At 51.4% G+C, this 13,880-nt stretch overlaps 1 protein-coding gene across 2 annotated transcripts in view; it reads right to left on the reverse strand.

The window, feature by feature from the left end:
* ZFAT (zinc finger and AT-hook domain containing) overlaps nucleotides 1-13,880 on the reverse strand; it is a 191,625-nt gene that overhangs the window by 159,503 nt on the left and 18,242 nt on the right. The gene's annotated exons all lie outside the window — the stretch shown is intronic.

Consider the following 13,880-nt stretch of genomic DNA (forward strand, 5'->3'; position numbering starts at 1 on the left):
TCATTTTTAGTCAGATAAGATAACTGTAGGTACATATAGGAATATTAAATTTAGGATCAAAAAATAATTAGAAGCTGGAATTTTTTTTTAACGACAAGAAGAACTGGTACGATGGAAAGGACAATGGCTTTGAAGCCGCAGGGACCCAGATTACATTCCCAGCCCTACCCGTGAGTGCTGTAAAGCTGGGCGATCTCCGAGGAGTAGTGAGAACGCCTCGGTCGCTGGTACGAAACAGGACACGCAGCTCACGTGCCCACTCAGCGGTGGGAACACAGCAGGCACTCAGGAAACCACAGCACTCCACCGACCACGTGCCCGCACCCACGTCATCCACACGGCTGGGCCCTCACCATCACTAGCCCCACAGGGCCTCTCCGTGCCGCCTGGCAGGCACATACGCTCCAGGCCACGTGCTCTCTGTGGAGGCTGGACGGATCTACAGCGATCCTAGGCCATCTCTAGGCCACCTGCTCTCCATGGGTGGTGAACAAATGTCTCAGACCCCTCCATTCCCACCGCCCATCCTCATGCGCGGCCGCTGACCTTGGTTCCTATTTCACGTGCAGCCACCAGAAGACGGCCTCCAAGGGCTTCCTCCGCCACACCTGCCCGCCCACCTGCACCTTCACCCACCCACCCACCCGCCTGACTCCTGCTGGTATGAAGGCTGGCACCAGCAGTGGCACGGAATGGGGGGGAGGGGGGGGGAAGGGGACCCATGGGAGTGGGCTACCCCAGTGCAGGCAATATCTTTGCCACTGACACTGTTTAGAATTGGTGGATCAGGGAGACAGCAAAACAAAAAAGGAGACCAACACTTAAATGCTATGACGTCTGGGGCGCCTGGGTGGCTGGGTCGGTTAAGCATCCAACTTCGGCTCAGGTCATGATCTCAAAGTTCATGAGTTCAAGCCCCATGTCGGGCTCTGTGCTGACAGCTCAGAGCCTGGACCCTGCTTCAGATTCTGTCTGTCTGTCTGTCTGTCTCTCTCTCTCTCTGCCCCTTCCCTGCTTGCACTCTCTCTCAGAATAATTAAACTTTTTAAAAAATGTTATCACTGCTTTAAAATTCTCCGAAGACAGTGCATCCTTACAGGTGCCTGCACCTGGTAAGAGGGTGCCACAGCCCACCCTGGAAGATCACTGGACAGAGGGGCAAGGCAACGGCCCCTCCCGCCCAATGACCGAGTTCCAGTAACTTCTTTCTCCAGAACACCAGTCCTTCCTCTCTGCCACTTGCCATATGCTTACTTCTCCCATCTTAACCCCAGACTCTCTCTTGCTCTCCACCCCCTTGCCCTCCCCCACCCCTATTTTCCTCCTCCTCCTCCTCACAGCAAGATTCCCCTCCCAGAAGGAGGAGACAGGAAAGAAAGGCATTGAGCCTGCTGGCCACTGCCACAGTGAGGACGGAACCCCGCCAGGCACCGGAGCTGCACAAGTAACCCCCTCTGGATCCAAAGGAAGGGCTTCTCCACGAACGAGCAGGAGGGGTGGCGACCTAAGAGAACTGTCCCCGACCAAACAACACCAGAAACAGAAATGTCACAAAGCAGAACACTGCTTCTTCAATGGCACTCTCGTCAATAGTGTCAACCGATATTTTATTTTTTCCAAGAAATGCTTTATTCCTAAGGAACCCAAAATGCTTCCCATTCAAAGAGGAAGAGATTACAGCAACACTTCTTGTCTTTCTACGAGGCCACGTTGTTTTCAACACGCTTCCTGCTGACCCAACAGCGATCTCATGACTCAGGCAGAAAAGGGTTTGCAATCCCCCTCCCACCGGTGAGGAAACCGAGGCTGAGAGAGCTGAGAGAGGACAAGCAGGCTGCCCGAGTCACGGTCCGCAGGAAGGAGACACCAGACAGACTCTCTGCGACCCGCTTCTGACGTGAGCTGGTTCGGCTACACCCCGTGAGTGGAGTTCCTTCAAGTCAGGCTAAAATCCTCACCGTTGTAACCAACAACGTCTGAGATGAAAGTCATTCCAAAGAGCATAATCCCCAAACCACTGATCAAGTTCTTCCTTGTTCACTGTAGTACGTCCTGAGCAGCAGGCACAGGTGCGCCCCCTGCAGGCCCCGGGGCAGAGAGGACTCTGGCGGGAGTCCCCCAAGGAGCAGGCCCCAGCTGCCCAGGGGAGGCGGACACGTCAGGGAACAGGTGCATCTTACGGTTTTTACAAAACTACTTCCCAACAGACCTGTACGTATTATCGGTTTCTGTGACGCTTTCAGGAGAAAGGGAATTCTGTGACATTTCACGCAGCAGAACTTTTGGGGACCACAGAGTTATGGGGAGGGGTCTCCGCTCACAGGCATACCAGGCACTGTCTAGAGACCAAACAAATAAGACTACCTTTGCATCTATGTCTGGCCAAGTGCTGGAGGCTGCTGCAAGTCAGCCACCACCATCGCTTAGCGGTCGGGCGAGCCCGCTGCACTGTAAGGCTGGCTGGCACCTGACCTCGGCTGCCTGCTGTCAAGGAGCACGTGCTTCCCCAGAGCCTGCTGCACGTCCGCTCCACAAGGCGGGTGGAGGCTAGACCTAAAGATCCCAAGGTGTGGGCAGAGGTAAGGACACGTGACCCAGGAGGTTCAGAGAGGCTGCCCTCCCCTCGGCCACCCAGCCAGGGAAGCGCAGAGTCAAGGTGGAATGCAGCCTTACCTGACCTGGGCCCGGGGTCTCCCGGAAGCCACGTGGCCCTGCCAAGGTGGCACCGCTAAGGAACGCAGCCGTGGAACAGCCCACAGGCCCACGCGACTGCCCCGAGCTGCACCAGCGGGCGGGCTCTATTTTGCCACCGACCGTGCAACCTTGAGTTTATTTTTTTAGATTTTCTTTTTAAGTAATCTCTACACCCAACGTGGAGCTCAAAGTCACAACCCCGAGACTACAAGTCGCACGCTCTACAGACTGAGCCGGTCAGGTGCCCTGATTCAACCCTGGATTTAAGAGTGGCTGCTTCCAGAAGCCCAGAGAGAACACACCGTGCTCCCTCTTGAATGCCCCGCAGGCCTCCAAGAAGGAGGGAAACCGTGCCCTCCGTAAAGATGCTCACAAAGCAAAATGCCAACACGTGGGAAGAGAGTGGCACATCAGACTGCCTCCCCCCAAATATGGAGAACTGCTATCCCACCAAAATAACAACAGGGGAGCTATTTTCATTTTTCATAGTGGACGAATATGAAAAAATGTATCTTATACCCTGAAAAACAATCATAATTATGTTGTCAGCTCATTCTGATGAAGATGCTATAATTTGGTTGCATTTTTAGGTCCAATTACTGTGCACTCCTCCTCAACAAAAGGATTCAGAGAGAAAATCACATGTTCAACACAAAGAAAATCACAGAAGTTTGGGGTTTGAGTGTTCAATTTCTATGAAGTATTTGCCAGTTTTGGCCAACTACTCTATACTATTAAGAAGGAAAATCTCAAAATAATTGCATAAGCAAGTCCCCATTTCTAAACTCTGATGTGCAAACACTCCAAGCCAGGAAGAGCCACATCCTGTCTGTGACCTCTGACTCCACCCGCTTACCACCACCCTGTCTGGGGACCTTGGATGAGCAAGCCTCTGACCCCACTCCTTGAAGAAGGTCATGAAGTAGAATGGGCTTGTAGGTCCTGGGAGGTTGGTTAGGCCCCTGGGACGCCGGGAAGGGTCACTGGGAGCTAACAGGTCCCACCTCTTACTCTGGCCACAGGCAACACACGGGTGAGCTAAAGCTGGCCTGCTCCCAAGGGGACTTCCCCACAAATCTCAGGCCCTTGAGTAAACAGTCTGTTCAGCCTTGAGCTCAAGTCACATGGCCCCAGCACACAATCAAGGGCATGCTGTCCCTTTTGCTGCTGTCCTCTGTAAGTCCATCTCCTCTGGGACACTCAAGGTGGGATGACCGGAGCAGGACAGCACTCAGGCATCCCAGGTCTCCTGGTCCTACAACAGAGTTTTTTATTTTATTTTATTTTATTTTATTTTATTTTATTTCATTTCATTTCATTTTATTTATATTATTATTATCGTTATTATTATTATTGCTATCACCATCATCATCGTAATACAGCTAAATAGTACAGAGCCCTGTAGAACAGAGACAGCCCCCTTATCTTCCCCTTGAGGATAACGGCATCACTGAGCAGTTTGCTGTGCATCACAGGAGACAGAGAGACAAAGAAACATCATGCACGCCTATCCTTTCCCTCCCCTCAGGGGCCCTAATGCCCTGGCCCCTCCACCCTCCGTCCACCCTGCCCTCCATCCCGGTCCCTCTCCCAGCACTGAGCTCAGGACGACAGCCACCCTACAACAGCCAAAGCCCATAGACCACACTGCTGCCCACTCCCATCCCTGTGGGCAAAGGCCGAGCAGGAAGTCAAGACGTCCACCCGGACCAGGCAATTAAGGAAGCACCCCTCCCACTCCCTGCTGGGCTGGGGTCAGAGGAGGCCCCGTGGGGAGCCTGAACCCCCATCCTGCCCAGCGGTACTGGGGCACATCTTCCCGCAGGCATCAACGGAGGCCAAGGAGGGAGCCTGGAGTTCTACCTACCCTCACTGGCAGTGACGAAGCAATACCCCAAGTCTGCACCAGAGCAGTGTCAGGGGGCCTGCTAAAACAGAAGATTCGGAGAGGATCCAGACTCTCATTAACACCTAAAATGCTCAGAATTCAAGAAAAAGTCATTCCTCATAATTTTTCAAGCATCAACACAGAATGGAAAAGACAGAAGAAAGAAATCAAGGACCTCAAAGATGGAACAAGGAAAAGCACACAATCTGATTAACAGGGAAAACAGACTGAAAAACCTGAACGGGGCCTCAGGGACGTGTGGGACTATAACTGAAGATCTAACCTGTGTGGCACCAGCGTCCCAAAAGAGGAGAAAGACAGTGACGCTGGGAAAGGATTCGGGGAAATAATGGCTGAAAATTTCCCAACTCTGACAAAAGACATAAACCCACACGTTGAAGAAGGCCAGCAAATCCCAAACAGGATAAACCCAAAGAAATCTACGCCAAGGCACACGATAATCAAAACTTCTGAAAACTGGAGACCGGGGGGGACCCCAGAGAACAGCTTCCCATGTGGGAAACTATCTGAGTGACAGATTTCCCAACACACACAACGCGGGCCAGAAGGAAGTGGCACTTGTTCTAGTGCAGCAAGGAAGCAAGTGATCACCTCGATTCTACATCCAGCAAAAACGTCCTTCAGAAATAAAGGGGAAACCGAGACATTCCCAGAGGAAGGAAAACTAAAAACGCTGTCCAGCAGACTTAACCTCTAAGAATGGCTAAAGGGAGTTCCCTGAATAGAAAGAAAATGATAAAACAACGAGTCTTGGGACATCAAAAGGGAAAAAAGTACAAAGGAAAGTCTAAAAATACGGGCAAATGCATCAGATTTTCCTTTTTCTTTTAGTTTCCTGAAGTATTTTTGACAGTTGAAGCAAAAAGCAGAAGTCTGTCTGATGTGGTTCTCAATATATGCAGAAGAAACATTTGCGACAATGACAAGCGGAGGGTAAAGAGGGTATACGGGGCGGTAACATCTCTACTCCTCACGCACGCCGGCAAAACGTCAACAAGACTTCTGCCTGTGGACTGAGGGGGTGGCTACACGAACCCACACACGTGATAAGAAGGGACCAGAACTATGCACGCACATCGTACCACACCAACTCCTTGCTCTGATATTGCACAAGAGTTACATAAGACGTGACTCGGGTGAGGTTGAGCTGATGGAAAGCTCTGGAGCTGCACAGTGGTGATGGCTGCACAGCACTGTCAGTGTCCTTAAAGCCACTAAGCTGTATTCCTAAAAATGGTCAAAATGATAAATTTCATGCTATGTATATTTTGTCAAAAAACAAATGGAGTAAATCAGGTAAAGGGTATACGAGACTTCTCAGTACTATCTTTGAAACCTCCCAGAAGGTATTTCAAAATACAAAGTTAAATAAAAAGTGGGGCGCCTGGGTGGCTCAGTCGGTTGAGAGTCCGACTTGGGCTCAGGTCACGATCTCACGGCTCGTGAGTTCGAGCCCCGCACCAGGCTCTGGGCTGACAGCTCGGAGCCTGGAGCCTGCTTCGGATTCTGTGCCTCCCTCCCTCTCTCTGCCCCTCCCCTGCTCGCTCTCTGTCTCTCTCTCCCTTCTCTCTCAAAAATAAATAGACATTAAAAAAATTTTTTTAATAAACATAAAAAAAATAAATAAAAAGTACCGTGGCAGACAAAACAGACCTCTGCCTACCAGTGTGGATCCTCCGGAAAGGACACTGAACTTGAGAAGCGGCGTGTATCCTGCCTGACGTATCCACAACCCCATCCAATCCCAAACACCCTATGAGAAATCTAGGGCTCAGGAGGGTGGGGTGAGGTGGCTGGGCAGAAAGGGGTCAGTCCAGGTCCCTGTGCCCACCTCTGTGGGATAGCAGGGTGATATGGGCTCTGAAGGGCTGGCATCCCACGTCTATGTCAAGCACCTTCCGCCCCCGGAGCCCCCATTCCCTGTAGCCAGAGCCCCACCCAGCCCAATGCCGTCCATCTTACCCTCAGCAATGATGCCGCTGGAGACACAGTAGGCACTCAATAAATGTGAGATGAACTGATGATTCTAAACATGCTTAAACATTTATCAATGCTCACAAGAAGACAAAATGCTACATTACTAGACTATTAGATTACTCTATTTAAAAGCTTTAGTTTAAGAAAAAAAATCTCTTTCCTCTTCTGGGTTAGTATAAATCACCCTCTGCTTTGTAACTATCTTCTACTCAGATTGATGAACTTCAAAGAGAGTTCAACAGCCAAAGCTCAGATCCTATTAAATTATCTATCTTATGAAAACAGTAGGGCTGGCAAATTCTTTCAGAGTTAAATATTTTTGTTTTCTTGTTTTTCACTCGCCCTTAAGTTATTAAATTCGTAAGAGCTGGCAGCTTTCCAATAAGAGTGGAAATATTTTAACAACATAAAGCCAGATTGCTGTCACAGCCAATGGGATGAAAAAGGCTCATTGCGCAGCTTCATACAATCAAAAATACCTCTTCCTTTTATCTTCAGGAAAAGAGGCTTGGGTCAGGACACGACATTCTCTCCCATTTAGTTTATTTTACAGAACCTTCCACCAGCTGTGGATGCGCCACATACATCATCATCGTCACCACGATGACCGGGAACTTGCGGTAACCAAACACACAGGCGATTCGATGAGGAAGAAGGAAAAGACCAGGGAGCTAAAATCAATTAAACCCTCGCCACCAGCCGCACCACGCAAGGCTCACGCTATACTTAATCTTACAGCCATCCTAAAAAGTGGGTTCTATTATTGTATTTCCTCAAATCGAAGACAACACCCATTTTAAGAGGCACTGATACTTTACATTCCACTAAAAAAGATGAAAACGCTGCCAAATAAACTAAGACACACTGGTTTCTTATCACACAGGCTGTAAGACGGCTCCTGATTTTAGCGACGCTACAACGCGAGTCTTTGAGTCAACAGGACTCGGTAACACTTCCAGATTCCCACGGAAGTGCAGCTCGGTCTCAGTGCCGGGAGGGAGGGCGGGCGTGAGCCCAGGAGAGCCTGACTCGAGCCTCGCTCTTGTCCCAGCACCCCCAACACACCCTGGGGTTGGGGGCTCCGCTTCTGGGCTTACTTCCGTGACAGTATTTGAAACCCTGCTTTCCAGAAAGAGGACAAGACAGACATTTTCTGAATGCCAGCACTTTCACACTCCGTCGCGTGTGATCCTGACAAGCAGGGCTGTCGCTAACAGACGCCTCCAGGAGAAAGGGGGGAAATGTACCCCTTCCTCAAGACGCTAGCTCCCCCTGTCAGAAAGTGGTCACAATATACCGATTTTCTTGAAACGTGACACTTTCCTACCATTTGCAGAAAGGTGCCATAAGGAATACACAAATATATGAGGTGAATGAGTCCCCTTAGATGTGTTGCCCTGGTGCAGTGTGCAATCAACACAGCTGTACGAGGCGGTCCTGCTACGTAAGTCAGCCGTGAAGACATCACTATCCCCTGTTACAGATAAGAATGCTATCACTTGTACGAGAGGAACCACTTGTACGTGGTTCCAAAGCCACTCGGTCAGTGCAAAAGAAACAGACAAATTAGGAAGGAACACATCTTGTACATGCAGGCATGTGGGCATGTGTCTATACAGGAACATACTGACCACACGCCACAGGAAAGCATGTGGAGGAAGACTTCGCGGGAGGGGAGGCAGAGCTGGCCCAGGAGATGGTAGGACAGCTTGAGGCAGGAGAAGGGAGCTGCCACAAACGAGGACTAGAAGCCAACAGGGGCAGAGCACAACCCTTGAAAAGCCTACAGAGTAGAGAGGGGGAGAACCAATCCAAGGTAGGGAGGCACATGAGGGTGCCTTTGGAGGCGGACAGCAAGTCCTGGTCCTCGGAAAACCCACCGGGGAAGCCTGCCCAGGAGTGGCGAGGCCACCGGCCTCCACGGCAGGAGGCCCGTCCCGAGGCAGGCAGGAGCAGCGAGGCACACGGACGGCTGCCCCATCAGAAGGGGGCCGCCTCCCAGCTCGAAGGGGGCCAAAAAGCTGAATCTGTATTTGGAATTTCTGGGGTTTTAAACACTGGCAACTGGGTGAGATTTTTCTGCAAAAACAAAACAAAACCCAACCTGTGCAGGCCAAACAGATCAAGTCCGTGGGTTAGGCCTGTCCGGAGGGCTTCCAAATGCAACCTCTGAGAAGGGGTTTTCCGTGCGGGTGACCTGAGGGCTGCAGCCAGCCTGCTGGGGAGAGCCGGGGAGCCCTGTCCGAGGAAACAGAGACGGACAGACGGAGGCAGAGTGCGGGCTGCAGACTCTCTTCCTAACCAGCCAGCCCCCAATACCCAGGAACACTTCCTGGCTCTGCGCAGGCAGATTCGAAGGCCGGTTACCCTTCGTTTCAGAGATCTCCACAGTCGTGATCACACGGGTGAGCATCCGAGAAAGAAACGAAATTTTAAAAGCCCGCTTAGATGGGTATTAGAAATAAAGGGACAGCAAGGGACAAAATAAGGTCTCCCTCTTGGGGGGAGGTAGACATTGACCCCAGGCAGTTTGGGCCAAACACTGGCTGGAAGAAGCAGCGAGGCCACAGCTGCGGACACTGAGCTGGAGACACAGGCTCTGCACACGGGACAAAACGTTTCCCACGGCTGATGATTTGTCGATATTTCTCTCTGAGGTGACTAGACACGTGGCTGGCCAGGCAAGGAAGGGTAGACGAGACGTTATGCCTTATGCCTCTCTGCCATTCTCTCCAAATGAAACATTAGGATGACAAAGAAAAGCGCACAGTATTCAGATAACAAAAAAGAAGAAAGAAGGAAAACAAAAAAAGAGGAAATTGGTTTAACCAGCAGAGCAAGACAGATTCCGATTCGGAATCAGTAAGAAAAAGGCATTCTCTCCACAAGAGTTATACCCAGCACAACACGATGCCTGGTGGGTGTGGACAGCCCAGCCTTGAAGTGCCACATTCCAGAACCACACATGGGCGGGCCAGGTGCGCAGAGGGCCTGGGATCAGGGGAGGCCGGGCAGAAAAAGGCACCGGAGCTCCCAAAGCTGGGGGTTCGAGGCAAGTCCCCACGTCAGCCATGGGAAGGGGAGACACGATGACTTCGTGGCCCAAAGTAGCACCCTCAACCTTCCCTGCCCAACCCAGCCACAGAATAATATTATACTGGCTCCTTCGCTCACACAGAGCTTCATGTCTGTGGGCCCTTGATCCACCCCACCCACCCGTGAGGGAGCGAAGTTGATGCTCCCACCCCAATCGTCATCACCCTCATCATCCTCCTCCCCACCATCATCCCAATTTATGGAGGAGAAAGCAAGGGCTCAGAGAAGTTAGCGAGTTGCCAAGGAAACCAGCCCGATAAATCAAAAGGTCAAAACTTGACCCACACCTTCCAATGGGCCACTCGCCTGGTGGCCAACATGTGCCGGGACAGCACGTTATTTCCTGTAACACGACAGCAGGTCACTGCGAGGAGCCCAAGCCCCGGTCCCCCACCCACAGCCCGCATCAAGGTTAGAGAGACACTTCTAACCGCTAATTACAACTAAGAAGAGGAGCTACACCAAAAGGGGGGACTTTGCCCTCTGCCTCTGCGTGTCTGTCATAATTTACTACAGCAATTCACTCCAGGGAGCGGCGAGCTGGAAAATGAGAGCTCCAGACGTGGGTGCTGCCCACCCAGACCACACACTTAGTAAGCGTGTCCACTGCACGGCTTGGCAAGAGGTCTAGAACTAGGAAACAGAGGGCCACCACATACAGGACAAACAGCTTTGTTAGCAAATCACAAAACAGAAAACAAAAACATGGGTTGTTACCAACAGGCAGGAAACGAGTGGCCGCCATACACGTGCTAGCAGTACCCTCTGGTGGCCGATCAGGGCACTACAGCCTCCGTTCACGGGACGGAAGAAGTTGGCCGTAATGAAAACGTGGCTAGCATTTACTGATCCCTAATTCTGCCAGGTGCCGTGGTTTGCCCGTAACCCACTTAACCTGCGCATCAATCCAGGGAGGGAGGGGCTGCTGTCCCCACTTTAGATGCACAAACTGGGCCCAGGGAGGTGACCCCAAGGCAGGCGGCAGGTGAGCACACAGCAGAAGCAGAGCTCACCCCCACCCTAACCCCAGGCCGAGTGCCCACCCTAAGTGAGTCCCCATGTGACACTGCTGATTGTCCAGTGGGGGCTGGGTCCATCCTGGTCAGCCCGGCAGGTGAATCAGACCCAACTGCAGCCAGCCACGGATTCTCTGTCCTCATCACCATCAGCCACTGCCCACCCAATTCTGAATCTGCACTAAAGTTACTCTCACGTCTTACGGTGCCTTCCCACTTACAGCCACGTTTCTGTGCAGCACTGATGCTGAGCCAAAGAAGCCGGGCTCCGAGGACAGGCGAGCCTCCGGTCACACGAAGTGGAAAAGCAACATGATTCCTCGCCCTCTCTGAGTCAGGCTGGGGTCACCCTTACTCGAGGTCCTGGGGTCGAGGCTTCTGGGGTATGGCGGGGTTCTGTTTGGGCACACGGCGAATTCAGTCTGTGAGCATTTCCTGGAGCTGTTTGTCTATTCCGGACATACCTTTCTCCAGGGTGCTATACGTCAACTTAAAAAATTTAGGGGCGCCTGGGTGGCGCAGTCGGTTAAGCGTCCGACTTCAGCCAGGTCACGATCTCGCGGTCCGTGAGTTCGAGCCCCGCGTCAGGCTCTGGGCTGATGGCTCGGAGCCTGGAGCCTGTTTCTGATTCTGTGTCTCCCTCTCTCTCTGCCCCTCCCCCGTTCATGCTCTGTCTCTCTCTGTCCCCAAAAAAATAAATAAACGTTGAAAAAAAAAAAAATTAAAAAAAAAAAAATTTACACAGCACATTTTAAAGGTAAAGACGTAAAGTAAAACGTAGACTCTGATTCACAAGTGAATCTCTTATTTAAAATGACACGAGGGGCGCATGGGTGGCTCAGTTGGTTAAGCATCCGACTTCAGCTCAGGTCATGAACTCACGGTTCATGGATTCAAGCCCCATGTCCGGCTCTGCACTGACAGCTCAGAGCCTGGAGCCTGCTTCAGATTCTGGGTCCCCCCCCCCCGCACCTCTCTCTCTCTGTGTCTCTCAAAAATAAACATTTAAGGGGCATCTGAGTGGCTCAGTTGGTTGAGTATTTGACCTCGGCTCATGTCACAATCTCACAGTTCGTGGGTTCGAGCCCCGTATTGGGCTCTGTGCTGACAGCTCAGAGCCCGGAGCCTGCTTCGGCTTCTGTGTCCCCCCTCTCCCTCTGCCCCTCCCCCGCGCATGCTCCGTCTCTCAAAAAGTGAAGATTAAAACAATTAAAAAAATAAACATTGAAAAAAAATGTCTTTAATTAACAAAAGAGAATAAAATAAAATAAAATAAAATAAAATAAAATAAAATAAAATAAAATAAAATAAAATAAAATAAAATGACACATGAAGTGAGAGAGAAGGGCAGCCATGAAGCCCAGACCTAGACGTGAACCCACCTCTGCCCAAGCAGCCACGTGACCCTGGCCCCTGTGTGTACTTGGGCCAGTTGGGCTTCTGTCTCCTCGTCTGCTGTGGAGGGACCACCTCCACATGCCTCCACCATGAAGGCAACGTGCCCAGCTCGGTGACCGATACCTCGGTGACCAGCACAGCCCAGACCGATACCTCCAAGGGCAGCAGAAAGGGCAGCAGGCTAGTCAGGGCCTGCGTCCCCCAGCCCCTAACTGGCTCCCACCTCCAATATGACAGGTTCTATGTAAGTCTCTGAATCTCTACAGGCTCGAAACAGAAGTGGCCTTCAAATGTTTTAAAGTGAAACCTGGTCTTCAAGCCTCCTCCAAAGGCTAATGTGCAGAGAGCCAGCCACAGTCACCAGCCACGGGGGCCAGAGCCAGGGAGGAGACAGCCCCGCCCAGCGACTGCCTCCACTAGGCAGGCCCACCACACCCACAGATGATCTCCAAGGTGCCCTCCCAGCCCTGAGGGTCGGACGGCTGAAGCTCCCAGCCGCGCAGGCGCTCATTTGTGGCATTATCGTCACGCGTCTCATAAAATGCTGATGAACACAGCAGCTTCTGTGACTCACAAAGTTAACGTTTTTATTCAATGCAAGGGAGAAATCCCATGGGTGTTCCTTTGCTGAAAGTGGATTAACAAAATAAAATGAGAAATGCCCCGGATCAGCTATAATTAACGCTGGGCCAACAGTTGCTCTGTAATTTTATGCGTCCACATTTCTTCCATGTTGAAACTTGGCAGAATTTTTTTTAAGCTATTTTTAAGCACTCTCCGAGGGAGAGCCTTGGGCAATAGAGTATACGTGCATTGAACATAATCCTATGTGAAGAGCTGGGCCCCTTCCTCAGGACGGCATCACGAATAATGTATGTGAACGGGAACCGCCCCCCATCACCCAGTTCCCCACCTACAGGCCGCAGCGCTATCCCCACCCCAGCGGAAGGGTGGGAAGCTCTGGGGAGGTGGGGAGTCCCCCGCCAATGACCAAGGCGGCTCGGGAACTCTCAGGCCACGCCCCGAAGGTGACCGTGTCTCTGGGATCGTTTCCACGTGAAAAACAAAATGTGCAAAATCTCACAGCGTGTTTACAGTACATTTGAGCACAGTGATGCCCACGGCCACCGCCTACCAGGCCTCTGACTTTCCGGTGTTTGGTTTTTAGTTGTGTTAGTTTATTTCGGTTCCTTTGTGTGTCTGAGGAGCCTTGTATCTAACTTGTGAAGGGAAAGGGCTGCCTTAGGCCAGCTTTCAGCACTGGGCCTCAGGTCTGAAACTCTGGATTCAAACCCCACATCTCAGTGCAGCTTCAGAGTGGGTAGAGTCCCCTTCACTTCTAAAACCTGCAGGCACTCAGGGAGAAAAGGAGACAATCGAAGCTGCCTGATGACCTCGTAAGGACAATATGGGGGTGGGGGATGTGATCATGGGGTAAACAGTGGGAAAAGGGTTTTGTCGACAGCTAAACGGTGCAAATGCAGAACAGAACGGGCATCTCTTAAGTCCAGGGATGTCTGGCTGGTTGGCTGAATCTACCGACCATGTTGTTGCTGCTCTGCTATCCACCTACCACTGGCGGTATCTGGTAAAGAGAAGCCAGTGTGGGGGTCCTACATACACACACACATGCACGCACAAATGCACACGTGTGCATAATGTGTGTGCACATGCACACATACATGCACAAATATGCATGTGTGCTTAACGTGCACACATGCATACACACACATGCATGAATGGACACGTGTGCATAATATATGTGCACATACACACATAACACACAGGCA

This window comes from Lynx rufus, unplaced genomic scaffold (assembly GCF_022079265.1).
Source record: "Lynx rufus isolate CCGP_SWC_20201006 ecotype Redwood Valley unplaced genomic scaffold, mLynRuf1.p SCAF_12, whole genome shotgun sequence".
NCBI lineage: Eukaryota > Metazoa > Chordata > Mammalia > Carnivora > Felidae > Lynx > Lynx rufus.